Below are 15789 nucleotides of genomic sequence, written 5' to 3'. Positions count from 1 at the left end.
TTTATTTATTTATTTTTGAGACAGTTTTGCTCTTGTTGCCCAGGCTGGAATGCCAATGGTGCGATCCCTGCTCACTGCAATCTCTGCCTCCCTGGTTCAAGTGATTCTCCTGCCTCAGCCTCCTGAGTAGCTGGGATTACAGGCACGTGCCACCACACCCAGCTAAAGTTTTTAGAAGGAAGAGTGTATTTGCTTTAGAAGAAAATGAATCTAGCCTGGCACAGTGGCTCACACCTGTAATCCCAGCACTTTGCGAGGCCAAGGCAAGGGGATCACTTGAGTCCAGGAGTTTGACACCAGCCTGGGCACCATGGTGAAACCCCATCTTTACAAAAAACACAGAAATTAGCCGGGCTTGGGGTCACACATGCCTGTAGTCCCAGCTACTTGGGAGGCTGAGGTGGGAGGATCACTTGAGCCCAGGGAGATTGAGGCTGCAGTGAGCCATGACTGCACCACTGCACTACAGCCTGGGCTACAGAGTAAGACCGTGTCTCTAAATAAATAAATAAATAAATAAATAAAATAAAATAAAATAAAATAAAATAAGGGAATCTCCAGAATTTCAGTATTTTAGCAGCAAATATAAAGATTATTAGCCAAATCAATGAAAACTAGGATAAATAATATATGTTTACATTTTAAGACAAAGTTTTGATTATGGGAATTAAGAAGTCTGTGCTACTAACATATCCTCTGTGATTATAGGAAGGGACATTAAGGGACAAACTCATATCAAGGGAGGAAATAGACCAGTATGGAACAGACATAAAGACAGCTACATAGATGAAGGAAATATTGGGATGTTGACGTAGGAAAAGAACATGGTCCAGGCCTTCTTGATGTATTCTGCAAAGGTTCATAACAAGCATGCTACGCCTTTCTATTATCTGTGGTTACTTAGTAAATGGTACATAGTTCATTCTATACATGGTTCAGTTCTTCTAAACCAATTTTTTGTTCTTTATTTAAAAACAAAATTGTAAATTTGAAAAAAAAAAAAATACAAGTCTTCCAGGGGTGCTGAAATGGGTTGAGGCAAATGATTCTTGTAGCTGAGAATCTGGATCCTCAAGCTGGCAAACAAGCTAGTTGACATCAGATTGGGTGTGTACAGGGCCTGCTCTTGTTTGTTTCTGTTCCAAGGTTACACAGATGCACTTATAAACTGACCAAGTAGTGCAGAGGGAGGAGGCCCCCTTTTAAAGAAACTGCTTCTATATTGGTCAAATTTTTTTAAAAGTGAAGAAAACGATTATACCTTGGCTGGGTGCAGTGGCTCACACCTGTAATCCCTATGCTTTGGGAGGCTGAAGTAGGAGGATCGCTTGAGTCCAGGATTTCATTCAAGACCAGCTGGGGCAACATAACAAGACTCCATCTCTATAATTTTTTTTGAAAAAATATAATCAGGTGTGGTGACATGCTTCTGTAATTCTAGCTATTCAGGAGGCTGAGGCAGGAGGATTACTTGAGCCCAGGAGTTTGAGGTGACAGTGAACTATGATTGTGCCATTGCACTCCAGCCTAGGTGGCAGAGCAATGCCCTGTCTCTAAGTAAAGAAAGAAGAAAACTGTTATATCTGTATTTTTTCTTAGGATCCTACGTTTGAATTCGTTGCCAATATTTTCTTACCAGGTAGATATAAAGCTTTTTACAAGGTTATTCATGGCTATTTGAATACATCCTTTATTTATTTCTCTATTCCCCTGTCCATCTTCTTCAGTTACACACCTTCTGATCTCTTTTCTGTCTTGAACCCACGAACCCATGACCCTTTGATGTCTCCCCTTGATCCATGTCCCCACTCCAGATTCCAGAAGCTCACGCTGCCCTTTCACTGACAAAACGTTCCTTTTCAATCCCAACACTGTCATTACCATCCAGACAAAATGAGAATCAATTTCACCATTTGTAGGAATACAGATATGTAAAGCAGAGATTCTTGGGGAGTTAAAGGGACTTTAAAGACAAGTGGCAAATGGGGAGATAACATTTCCAAGCAAAAGGTATTCTTATTATATGAAGAGTTAACACAAATTAGCAAGGATAAGATCGACAACTCAAGGAACAAGTGGGGAAAATCTGTGCCAAAAAGTAGAAAAATTCAATCAGTGTATAGTTAATACTTCCAAGCTCATTTTCAGTCAATGGAATGCAAATGAAAGAGTGACAGCATTTTTTACATATCAGACTGTCAAAGGCTGAAAAGGATTATAATTACTCGTGCTGGCAAGAGTGTGATGAAATGAGCATGTCGGGGGCGGCTGTTGGGAGCCTACATGTGTACAAACTTAGCCTGGGGCATTATCAAAGCCTTCAACATGTTTCTGGTCTTTGAAGTAAGAACACTTCCAGGATTTTATCCTAAGGAAATAATTAGGGAAGCATGCAAAAACTTTTCTGTGCCAGGATGCTCTGTGCAATGTTATTTGTAATACTTGAAAAAATGGAATCATTAGCTGCATAATATTAGAAATCTAGTTAAATAATTTATTTTTATAAGAGAATGTTAAACAAAAATCACGTTGTCAGAGACTTCTTGATTTATGGGGCAAGATCACATTATATTAAGTGAAAATTGACCCATTTTGTGACAGCGTGGAGTGTGAAAGGCAGAATGGGTTTTGGAGTCAGATGACGGGTGTTTGAATTCCAACCTTTTCACTGATCGGTGAATTAACTTGGAAAAATTAGTTAACCTTTCTGAACCTCAGTTTCCTCATCTGTGAAATGGGGATAATATGTTAACAGGCCTGTTGTAAGGTTTAATTAAGAGTTTGTACGTAAAGTGCTTTGCTAAGGACCTAACATGTAGAAAACATTCAATAAATCAACAATGCTATTTAAGTCACCCAAATGTCACCGAGACTCATTAGGCTATCTGTAATAAGTAAATGACTCTCATTAACATCAATATCGCTAAATTGATGTCCTTGTCCCCCATCTGCTCACACAGGACCTCTGATGCAACTTGTAAAGTACTCTCTCCTCTGAATATTTCAGGGAGGCCCCCAAGTACACTTAAATTAGTTTCTTATTTTCACCAATCAGCTTCTGCCGCATTGTTTCTTGCAGATTTCAGCCATTATCACTCATTCATCTCTGTGTGTGAAATACCTATGATTAAGCAGCTCTGTGTTACCCAAATATACACTGATGCATTCTGGCCCATTTTCATGGATTTATACCTAGCTGAGGGGAAGAGAAAACAAACATTTACAAATGAATATATATATATTGTATTGAGTGGGCTAGTCTCAGTTGTGTGGCAAGCCTAGGATTTCTGCTCCTGTTTAAGTTGGGCTATTACAAAGGTGATGGGAGGGTCTGTGGCTGTTGGAGGAGCCTGTCACCGTGGGCTTCACTGTGGGAGGGTTTGCCTGAACAACAGCTGTATCTGTAAGTCTTTTCTTTTGGCCTGGTCAGATTCTGTTCTTCTATTTGGATGGCAAGTCTGGGCCTTAAAGCTGAAGGCGTGAAGAAAGCTGTGGGTTTTTAACATTGAGAAGGGTTCCCCAGGTCTCAGCTGACTTTTTTTTTTTTTTTTTTTTTTTTTGAGATGATCTCACTCTGTCGCCTAGGCTGGATACAATGGCACAATTACGGCTCTCTGCAGCCTCAAACTCCCAGGCTCGGGTGATCCTCCCACCTCACAGCCTCCTGAGTAGCTGGGACCACAGGCAAGCACTGCCATGCCTGGCTAATTTTTGTATTTTTTTGTAGAAGTGTGGTCTTCACTATGTTACCCAGGCTGGTCTTGAACTCCTGGGCTCAAGTCATCCTCCAGCCTCGGCCTCCCACAGTGTGTGAGCCATTGCCTCCTGTCCCCCAGGTCTCAAGTGATTTGATGTCCCTTCAACTTTTACTCCATGCAGAGAATAAACCTGCAGTGTTCTGCCAGGATAGGAAAAAGACGGATACTCAGCTGCATGTGATACAGGAGGGAATCTGCTTTTGTGTCTTAACCGCTTTTAACCAATTCTTATTTCAGTCTCTCCTTCACCCCCACTTCCAGTGGGACGCGGTGCTATCATTATCAGAGCCACTGTGGGGGCGTCTTCGGTGCAAATGTGGTTGTTTTCATCTTTCTCAGCAGGAGGTGAGGGTTCAGCATTCTTTGGTCTTCGGAATCAATCTCCAGTCATTTTTTAACTTTTCCGCATGCAAAGTTCAGTTGCTATCATCTCCTTTCCCAACCTTGTGACCCTTTAGAAAATTCCCTTCTGTCAGGCTAGGGGTGTTTTAGGAAGGGGCAGAGTTAAATGTATATTTTTAATTCACTATCTTTAACCAGAAGTTTAGATCTTAAGATTTTTGAAAAGATGGTTGGCAGAGGTGGCTGGTGAGTTTCCAATGAGGGAGATTTTTGTTTGTTCCGTGGCATATTTAATTGGAGAGGATATTCCAGAGCCTTCGATATGCCGACGTTGCCTGGTATGTTGTGATGGGACAGAGGAAAGAAAGTCTCTCTTCCCCTTCTGAATTAGGCATGTTTACAGCAATTTAGTGGGACATGTCTTTTGAGTTTTACTTATAGCTCTCACCATTGACAAAGGGTTTCAGAGGAGTTGCTGGGGGATGGGGACAGAGAAAATTCAGGTGATAGAGATCATGATTCTGGCTCATTCTATTGGGCTGCTTTTTCCCTTAGGATTTTCCAAGACTTGTATTCCTAGTTTCCCAGATTTAGTGGGTCATACTTGAATCCCCAGGATGGACACAATTTAGGCTGGGGCTGGGATTTCTGCTGCATTTATTTATTGAAAAGGAGACTTTCAGATTGTTTAACTAGCTCCTCCATTTTACATAAAAGCAATCTGGGGTCCAAAAAGTTTCAATGGCTTAACTAAGGTCACAACTTTAAGTAAGCAGCAGGATCTCGTGACTGGAGCTGCAATCAAGGAATTATAAATTCACATTGAAATTCCTTAAGAAAACGGTATTAAGGAAACAAGGGACATTATCTTACTACATAAGATAGGAAAGACAGGAGGAAATTTGCTTAGCCAAACCTAACTTTATAAAGGTAATGCCCTGAAACATGACCTTTGTATCCTCTCCTGTTCCTTACAACCAACAATGAAATCTTAAGACAAAATGACTCACATTTGCCAAAGGCTGAAAATTTCAGTCCCCCAATAATACTGGAAAAATGGAGGGTTAAAAAGCATCATAGTTGCTCTGGGTGCAGTGGCTCACGCCTGTAATCCCAGCACTTTGGGAGGCTGAGGTTGGCGGATCACCTGAGGTCGGGAGTTCAAGACCAGACCAGCCTGACAAAAATGGAGAAACCCCTTCTCTACTAAAAGTACAAAAATATTAGCTGGGCATGGTGGTGCATGCCTGTAATCCCAGCTACTCAGGAGGTTGAGGCAGGAGAATCTCTTGAACCCGGGAGGCAGAGGTTGCAGTGAGCCGAGATTGCACCATTGCACTCCAGCCTGGGCAACAAGAGTGAAATTCCATCTCAATTAAAAAAAAAAAAAAAGCATCATAGTTGTTAAAGCATCATAGATGCCCAAAAAGCTTCAGAGTTGAGGGTATTTAGGGCTCTTCAAATCTAGTTCCCTTTGAGCTCTTCCCGTCTCCTTATTCTTTCTGATCATCCATCCATGGTTATCCATTTATAGTAGCTATCCTTTATTTGCATTTATCTGTTCATTTTCTTCCAGCAACAGCTCTCACTTTTACTGTGGAATTCACCTCTGCTTCCTTTCAGCCCAGGCTGCCTGGGTGAGCTTGTAGTTCAGGTGCTCCTGGCCTCAGAGGTTATTTAAGAGCTGGGCATTGGCTATTACGGAGGACTCCTTGGGACTTCCACTGGGAAAGGTAGGGCCAAGAAATGAAAAGAGAGAAACTTCATGCTGCTGACTTTATTTGAGCTCTGGAGCAAGCCAAATTGGAAGCCAGAATACTTCTGAATGATAATGTAACATAGATGTATTACTCGGTTTTCATGCTGCTAATAAAGACCTACCCAAGACTGCGCAATTTACAAAAGAAAGAGGTTTAATGGACTCACAGTTCCACATGGCTGGGAAGGCCTCACAATCATGGCAGAAGGCAAAGGCACGTCTCACATGGCGGCAGGCAAGAGAGGAGAATGAGAGCCAAACGAAAAAGATTTCCCCTTATAAAACCAAGAGATCTCATGAGACTTATTCACTACCACAAAACAGTATGGGGAAACCACCTCTCTTGATTCAATTATCTACCACTGAGTCCCTCCTACAACATGAGGGAATTACAGGAGCTACAATTCAAGATGAGATTTGGGTGGGGACACAGCCAAACCATATAAATAGATTAATAAATAGAACCTCTGTTTTCTTTCTTGATCCAGTGTCAACAGGGCAGAGTGGTTTGTGTCACTTGCAAGGAAATTCTAACTGTTAAATTAGCACAAACATGCATGCATACACACTAATGTCTTGATAATATATTACTTCTAAGGGAAAATTTAGGCTGTTTGCAAATGAAGAGAGAGATTTTCCTAAATGCATAATGTCCTCAAGCCTCTGCCTGCAATGGGAACAGAGCTTTACATCATGAGACAAAATGCCAACTCCCTACTTGGTTCATCTTCCAGCTTCTGAATGTGTCCCCAGTAGCTACAAATGTGTAGGGAATGTGGCCTTTTGGTGCAGTTTTCAAGCAGAACCATCTGCTCCACCAATGGCCACCTCATGGCATTTCAAAGAGCTGACTCAAGGTTTGAAATGATCATCTTTCTATAGGATGTCTGGCCACAGTCTACACCTGGTATTCACAGTACTTCTTTTAAGTGAAAAACCAGCCTTAGCAGAAAATGCTTATTATGCCCAGGGCCAAACAGGCTATCTACCACTCAGCCTTACAGTAGTGAGCATTTATACTTCTAGCAGGCCAGTAGCCAAATGTTTTCCAAAAATCTAGAATTTTAAAATCTTTAAACCCTGTTATAGCTATCCCAAGTTTTTTGGGGTTCTTGGTTTTTTTGTTTCTTTTGTTTGTTTGTTTTTGTTTTTGTTTGTTTTTTGACAGAGTCTCACTCTGTCGCCAGGCTAGAGTGCAGTGGTACAATCTCAGCTCACTGCAACCTCCGCCTCCCAGGTTCAAGCAATTCTCCTGCCTCAGCCTCCTGAGTAGCCGGGATTACAGGCACCCGCCACCACACCCAGCTAATTTTGTATTTTTAGTAGAGGCAGGGTTTCGCCATGTTGGCCAGGCTGGTCTTGAACTCCTGACCTCAAGTGATCTGCCCACCTTGGCCTCCCAAAGTGCTGGGATTATAGGCGTGAGCCACCATGCCTGGCTATTACTGTGAATTCTTAGTTTACTTTTCTAGGAATATAACAGAAGTTAATTGACTAAGCCTTTCTCCCCAGAAGGTAAAATTGAGGCAAGGGACCTGTATTTCCCTATGGCTGTGGAAATCCAAAGGTCTTTATTTGAAGCATAATTAATGCCTGAGACAATGATTCTCTGAGTGTTCCCAGAGCAGCAGCATCAACATCGACTGGTAGTTTGTGAAAAATGCGAATTCCTGGGCCCTGCCCCAGACCTACTGAGACTGAATCTGGAAAGGTAGGGCCAGAAGTCTGTGTTTGAACAAGACTCCCTGGAATTCTGATGCAGCCAAAATTGGAGAACCACTGTCCTAAGAACCTGCAGTCCAGAAGAAGTGGGTCTTTAGCACCCCTTTTGAAGCAGATTTTTTTTTAGAGGATGGGTCTGGAGCTGCTGCAGGCAGGTGCAGGTGGACGTGCGGAAGCCTCACCTGCAGGCGGGTCTCATGACATCACTGATTCAGAAGTGAAGTTAGCTTATGCCCAGATATCTTGATGATAGAAATATTGGTATTGTTCATGATCAGAGCTTCCAGAGTTCAAGTGACTTAGCAGTATTTCAGACATTTTCTAGAAAACAAAGAAAAATCCAATAACCTATAAAGTTCATGAAAGTCTGAATCTAGTTATTTTCTTCAGTTCATCACTTACTTATTGGGCACTGATTGAGTGTTACTAGTGATTTACAGCCATAAGCGATTGCACTATGGAAATGATTTCCCAAGTGCCATGGCTGCAGTGGGTTAGAGACGGCGACCTGCCTTTCAGCAGCACCTGTGAGGTAGGCGTGTTCAGATGGCTCCTTAGCATTAGCGTCATTCCTAGGGAGCAAGCTGTTGTTTTGGGTGTGTACTATTTTTGCATCTTGGAGGTAGGATGGGGGGAGATGTTAACAAATGGTATCTCCACTGATGTTTGTTAAATTGTGAGCCTGGATCCACTTAAACCGCTTGGGCATTTCTTAAAATGCAGATTCCTAGGCCCTCCTTGCTCTTTAAAAGTGCTTAGTCCGAATCTCCAGGGTTCCGTCATGGGGCTCTTCCTTTTCATAAGCATCCCACATTTCTCTTACATGCAGTACATTTGATAATCACTAATCGATGCCATCTGACTTTGCTTCTCTTTTAGATTTTGATTAGAATATACAATTTGCTTTCACCAGTTGGAATTGGTCCTCTAGAAAGAATATAAACTCGGAAATGAGACAAACCTGGCTTCAAATCTTGGATCCAGTAGTGATCAAAGGTTAAGACTTTTGGCAAGTCGCTAAACTTCCTTGAACTTCCGTTTTCTCATCATTAAATGAGATGATTGCAATACCCAGACTGCAGAAGCACTGAGAGTAGCAAATGAGAAACTGTAAGTAAAGGGTGAAACACACAGCAGATATTTAACACAGAGGGGTTATCTAATAACAGTGTCTAAGGAATTCATCTGTTTTCTAGCCCTAGAAGATGTATTTTTTTAATCTCTTTCCAAAATGCCTCTTTCCAAATGGAGTAAGAAAGGAAGGAAAGAGGGAGGGAAGAGAGAAAAAGAGAGAGGGAGAAAGAAGAAAAGAAGAAAGAAAGGGAGGGAGGGAGGAATGAAGGAAGAGGGAAGGAAAGTAGGTATTAAGATATCTGATCTAGGCCGGGCGTGGTGGCTCATGCCTGTAATCCCAGCACTTTGGGAGGCAGAGGGGGGCGGATCACTTGAGGTCAGGAGTTCAACATCAGACTGGCCAACATGGTAAAACCCTGTCTCTACTAAAAATACAAAGATTAGCCAGGCATGGTGGTGGGCACCTGTAATCCCAGCTACTCAGGAGGCTGAGGCAGGAGAATCGCTTGAACCTGTGAGGCGGAGGTTGCAGTGAGCCTAGATCACACGATCGCACTCCAGCCTGGGTGACGAGAGAGATTCTGTCTCAAAAAACGAAAACAAAACAAAACAAAAAACCCACAAAGATATCTTATCTAAAAATCACAATATCCCTGTGAGACAAGTATTTTTATCATCTAGAATTTACAGAGGTTGCTAAGAACCAGAGAAATACTTCCTTTACTTCCCAACCCCAGGGTTTCTCAACTCCTGGAGTAACCCTGGCTTTGATTAAATTCCCCCATCACATAACTGTAACAATCAGAAATCAGTGGAGGTGTGAGGTTTGTCCATACACCTCAGGGAATGCGCCTGTGACGTTTAAGCTGAGGTGACCCCAGAGTGCAATGGCTGTGGAGTGTCAGTTTCCCTGTACCAGGCCTTCCCAAACCCCAGGTTTTTATTTGTTTGTTTTTGAGACAGTTTCACTCTTGTTACCCTAGCTGGAGTGCAGTGATGTGATCTTGGCTAACTGCAACCTCTGCCTCCCGGGTTCAAACGATTCTCCCGTCTCAGCCTCCCCAGTAACTGGAATTACAGGCACCACCACTACTCCCAGCTAATGTTTTTTTCTTTTTTTTTTTTTTTAAGTAGTAGAGACGGGGTTTCACCATGTTGGCCAGGCTGGTCTCGAACTCCTGACCTCAGGTGATCCACCCGCCTTGGCCTCCCAAAGTAGTGGGATTACAGGCATGAGCCACATGCCTGGCCAACCCCAGGTTTTTTATGCTGCAAGAGATAACTCAGTGCTTTACCACCTCTAGCTAAATAAACCACGTTCCAATTATCATGCAAAAAGTGTGTTGTCTGAAAAAAGAGACCTAAAAAACCTTTCTGCCCTTTGTGGTGGCAGAATTCCTGGTTCAACCTTAAATGGCCTTAGTTGTTCTATAGGAGTTACGGTGACTTGCTTTGTTTTGAATGTCAAACTTGATTCCAGGCTTAGATATGACAGCAGAACAAGCTCATTAAAACTTGAGTGTATGTGTATTGCAAGAACTGGAATTGGTATTTTGGGGCCTGGAAGAGCTGAAAATCAAATCAAATGCCCAGGTCACTGATTATGTCACATGCATTGAACACTGAGAAACAGTCTTAGGAAGGATCTCAGTTCTTGTTTGGAATGTCGTAATTCCATTTAGGGCAAAATACACCAACCAGTTCCCAGGCAAACTCTGCAAAGACAGCATTCACAGATGATGGAGACTTAGGAATAGAAAATAGACACAGTCAATGAAACCCAGGATTCCAGATCTTTTTTGACTTGTCCGAGAAGCGATGGAAAATAAACGATGCCAGGATAATCTAATATTACACCAAAATTAGCAGTATCTTTTCCTTTCGGTCAATGTCCAACCAAAGCCAAGCATCTCTTCTCCCTGTGGAAAAGTCAAATAATTGCAAAATCTCCTGGAGATACCGGTTTCTCCTTAAGCCAGGGCCTTTCACCAATTTGACTGGTCTTTTCAAAGGGCACATGGAGATTGATAATATTTTGTATGTAAGCATGGCCATAATTATGTCAGGGTGTGTGCATAATCACCCCAAAGCTAACAATTTCCATGGAGTAAATGCACTAATAGCAATGGAAGCAGACACCCTAGCAATAGAATTTTTATTGGCTCTTTCCTTCACTCAGTGTCTTGATAGAAAAACATCTGCCTAATATTTAAAAACCACTAGAAGAGTGTAATTGGATTGTTTGTAACACAAAGGATAAATGCCTGAGGGGATAGATACCCCATTCTCCATGATGGGTTTATTTCACATTGCATGCCTGTGTCAAAACATCTCAGGTACCCTATAAATATATGCACCTACTGTATACCCACAAAAATTAAAATTTAAAAATTTTTAAAAAGAGAAACATCTGCCTAATCTCAGAGCACAGCTCCTGGTGAAACTTCTGCCTATAGGATTTTGGCCCCATGGTCTTATCTGTGATCCTATGACACCCACTCCCTACCACCAGCCAGTCGAGTCCTGTGGAATCTACTCTAGGAAAATGGCTTTGAGACAATTTCCTTCTGGTTCCCTGCCCAGAGCCATGGGGAGCTAGAAGCTTCCTCCTTCCATTTGGACAGACCCTTGACAAATAATTTCTATTATTATTATTATTGTTGTTTTTAGAGACAAGGTCTCACTCTGTCACCCAGGTTGGAGTGCAGTCATGCGATCATAGCTCACTGCAGCCTTGAACTCCTGGGCTCAAGCGATCCTCCCACCTCAGCCTCCCAAGTAGCTAGACAAATCATTTCTAAGCAGGGAATGAGTTTCTGAATGACTTAAGGGGTGTTCTAGAGTCTCTCAAACCTGCCTGGAGTTACAGCAATTGTGTGGTGAAGAGGCTGCTGAGAATTCTTGAGCATGAGGTAAAGAATGAACCTTTGCATGTTAACATCCATCATTAAAGCCAACGGGAGGATTTATGTTTTCTAGAAATGGCTTTTTGGAAAGATTTGATGTTCAGCAGTCCTGAGCTCTAATGCACATTTGTCTTACATTAAAAAATACCATCTCAGAGAAACATCAGTCCATTACTTAAAGGAGAATCAGTATTTGAGTATTTAAAAGGGGTGTGTGTGTGTGTGTGTGTGTGTGTGTGTGTGTGTGTGTGTAAAAAGTTAAAATAATAGCAAATCCTTTCTGGATTTCAGAAGTCAATTGTTCAGGATATGCATTAGGCTCAGGTTTGAAAGGAGAATTTTCCTAAATGTCCTTTAGGTCTCGGCTTAAGTGTCTCTTCTCCAGACATGCACTTTCTTCTCACAGAGTCTTAACTAGACACCTGCATTAATCCTCTCTCAGCTCTGTATTTTTTTCTTCATACAGATCAGAGCCTATAATTATCTTATTGGTCCTTTTAATTGTTTCCTGCTCTACGATGCAAGAAAGTTCTGTGAAAATAGAAACTGCAGGCAGCCTTGTTCATAATTTTATCCCCAATGCCTGGCAGAACGTACTTGCTGTATACAATAGTAGGTGACCAATAAATACTTGTTGAATTAGTGGTCATGATGAGATACACATAAAAAGAGTGGCTCTGTAATAGTGTGTTGAACTCTGGAAAGAACAACTAAAAAGGGAAAGATACCAGATAAACTGATTTCTAAGGTAAAGATTAGATCAGCTCAACAATAAGGGGTAAAACTTAAGTATAATATATTTATTTCAATATGATTATTTAGAATATAGGAATAGACATGGGAGTGAAATCCTCATATTATCTCTTTGGGTGTCATATATCGTGTTATGGAGAGGTCATGGGAATATGTCTACTTCTTGTGGTGCTGAAGCCATGTTAACTAGGGCATGGTGTATGTGGAGTACACAGTCAGAATGCAGGCAGTATAACATGATTGCTTTACAAACTGCCCCATCTGAGTAAGTGAGGGAGTTTCTGTTAATGAAAAGGGTTCCGGGCACAAGCAAACCATGCTGTACCTTTTAGGGCCTCTTCTGAGGAGATGTGCACTATGGAACTACGGAAACACCATTCGTCATTAAGCCCATAGTATCCGTGGTATGTATCAGGCATCTAACACTTATTTTTTTTGAAATGGAGTCTCGCTCTGTCCCCCAGGCTGGAGTGTAATGGCACTATCTCAGCTTACTGCAACCTCTGCCTCCCAGGTTCAAGTGATTCTCCTGCCTCAGCCTCCCGAGTAGCTGAGATTACAGGTGTGTGCCACCACGCCCAGCTAATTTTTGTATTTTTAGTAGAGATGGGGTTTCACCATGGTGGTCAGGCTGGTCTTGAACTTCTGACCTCATGATCCACTCGCCTCGGCCTCCCAAAGTGTTGGGATTACCGCATTATGGCATCTAACACTTTTATGATAATTAATCATCATGAAAATGCCAATAACAGGTGCTATCTCCATTTCTCAAGGGAGGGAACTGAGGGTCACTGCCATCTACCCAAGGCCACCATGGGATTAAGTGAAGGTTCTGTGGCCCCAGAACTTTGACTTGACTTGTACTAAGTGGCATCAGTTGGGGGATCCATATCATTGGATTACAAGGGAAAAAAAGCATCTCCACAGAATATCTGGGGTATTTGTTTTGATTTTCTTTGTTTTTGAATTTTTGCAATTCTACTAGGTATTTTTGCAATTCTATTAGGTAGCCTGTGTTTTAATGCCCATTCTGTCTCTAACTAGCTTAACCCCAAGAAGTAAGTTTGAAATCGAAATTTAGGGAGCATGCAGACGGTTAGGGCACTGAACTCTCTATTTTCTAATATGTAAAATGGACACAGTTGTTCTTAGTTCACGGCACTCTCATGAGGCTCAAATTAAGACAGTGGGAACAAAAGAGTATTTTTTCCTTCCTTCTAAATATTTTTCTAAGTTAATTGGAGAAAAAAGATAATTAAATTTCCATCCCTTATTCTTGGACGAGATCAAAACTTGACTTCTGTAGTTTTAAATTTGAAAAAGGGCATTTACTGGTCTAGTGCCTATTTATTCGCACTTTCTGATTGTCTCAGGAATATACGCCAGCAATTTCTTCACAGGAAAGCTGGTTTTTCCCCCTGCTGGCTGCCTCTTACAGCTAATTGTATTTAAGGGGGGAAATTAGATGTTTAGAAACGCTCATTGGCCCCAACTCATTAATAGGCCCTCCTTACTCTATTGTATCCCGTAGAAGAGTTATAAGTATGTCATTCCCTCTCCTCTCTCTTTTAAAAGACTTTTGACAAAGACCAAGCCACAAGTACACACTGCAGATCATCAAAAGCCGGCACCAATTTGGCTAATGGTGTGTACTTTGTTTTCAGATTCTCTTAATACTTTAAGCACTTAACTGGAGCCTAGGTTCATTTTGAGCTCTAGCTTGTGGTTTCCAGGCAAAAGCAGCCCATCTGACTTTTAGTGCCCTTGTCTGTGAGTTGATAAGACCGCCTGGAGTCTCTAAACTCCTTTAAGTGCTAAATGTCAAGCTGGAATTGGGTATCTCTGGCCGAACCATGTGTGTTGTTTTAAAATGACTCCTTAATATGAAGAGGTTTCCAAGCGCACTAATATCAGGGGTATTTAAACAGGGTAATGGGGGTATCTTTAAAATGCCTTTTTAGTTGGCAACTTAATAATCTCTTTCTTGTTCAAATATTATTTTCACCACAGTACATCTGATACTCTCCGAAAGTTAAACAAGCCATTCAGGAAAATGGGATTGAGTTATGACAAGCAGAAGCCCTGAAAGGTCGTGGGCTCATTTCTTCATTTATGGTAAGATGTCCCTTCTCACCTCTTTTTGTCAGTCCTGTGTAGGAGATAGTGAGGAATTTTACCTGTAGATTAACAGGAAAATGACTTGCATCCAATTGCATCTGTGAGGCAAGATTTGAATATATAAAGAGCAATGTCTGCATACAATTTATTTTTTTCTCTACCTAATGCTCTGGAAATAAGGAGCTGGAGGAGTTGTTACCTGTGTGAGAGTGGAATATTTGATGCAGAAAAATACATATTGTATTAGTCTGTTCTCAGGCTGCTAATAAAGATTACCCAAGACTGGGTAATTTATAAACGAAAGAGGTTTAATGGGCTTACAGTTCCACATGACTTGGGAGGCCTCACAATTATGGCAGAAGAGCAAGGAACGTCTTACATGGCAGCAGGCAAGAGAGGGAATGAGAACCAAGTGAAAGGAGTTTCTCCGTATAAAACCATCAGACCTCGTGAGACTTATTCACTACCGTGAGAAGAGTATGAGGGAGACAGCCCCCATGATTCAATTATCTCTCACTGGGTCCCTCCCACAACACATGGGAATTATGGGAGCTACAATTCAAGATGAGATCTGGGTGGGGACACAGCCAAACAATGTTACATATAACAATTAGGCTGTGAAGCAGAGATGAGCCTGGGAACACCTCTGCTCCTGAAGTTTCCAAGATGTTCAGGGAAGAGCTACAGCTCTTCCCAGACCTGCCCTGCCCAGACCGGAGCCACCATCATGTGAAGCAAAGCTGCAGCTACCATCTGACCACCCTCCAGCCCCAGGAATCACCTTACCTAACCCCAAAATATGTGTTCTTTCTCAGTATTCCCCCTGAGCTGTATTCATTCTCCATCACTCAGAGACTCCTATTATTTTTATTCATTGGCTTCAAAAAGTCTCTAATTATAGAAGAAGAAGGACTGTGATAATAAGATCAGATTATCAGAGTCTAAGACCTATCATTAATATAGTAATGTAATCCACAAGTGTTTTAATTCTGAACTTAGACTAAAAATAAATTTCAGGTCAGGCACAGTGGCTCACACCTGTGATTCCAGCACTCTGGGAGATCAAGGCAGGAAAATGGCTTGAAGTCAGGAGTTTGAGACCAGCCTGGGCAACATAATGAGACCTCTTCTCTGCAAAACAATTTTAAAAATTAGCTGGGCATGGTGGTGGCGTGTGCCTGTAGTACCAGCTACTCGGGAGTCTAAGACGGGAGAATTGCTTGATCCCAGGAGGTCAAGGCTGCAGTGAGCTGTGATGGCACCATTGCACTCTGGCCTAGGCAACAGAGAGAGAGACCCTGTCTTAAATAAAATAAATAAATAAATAAATTATATATAATAATATCTATAATTTATA

Source organism: Hylobates moloch, unplaced genomic scaffold, assembly GCF_009828535.3.
Source record: "Hylobates moloch isolate HMO894 unplaced genomic scaffold, HMol_V3 SCAFFOLD_3, whole genome shotgun sequence".
Classification (NCBI taxonomy): Eukaryota; Metazoa; Chordata; class Mammalia; order Primates; family Hylobatidae; genus Hylobates; species Hylobates moloch.
The sequence above is the reverse complement of the archived record's forward strand: the minus strand, read 5'-3'. Positions refer to the sequence as shown.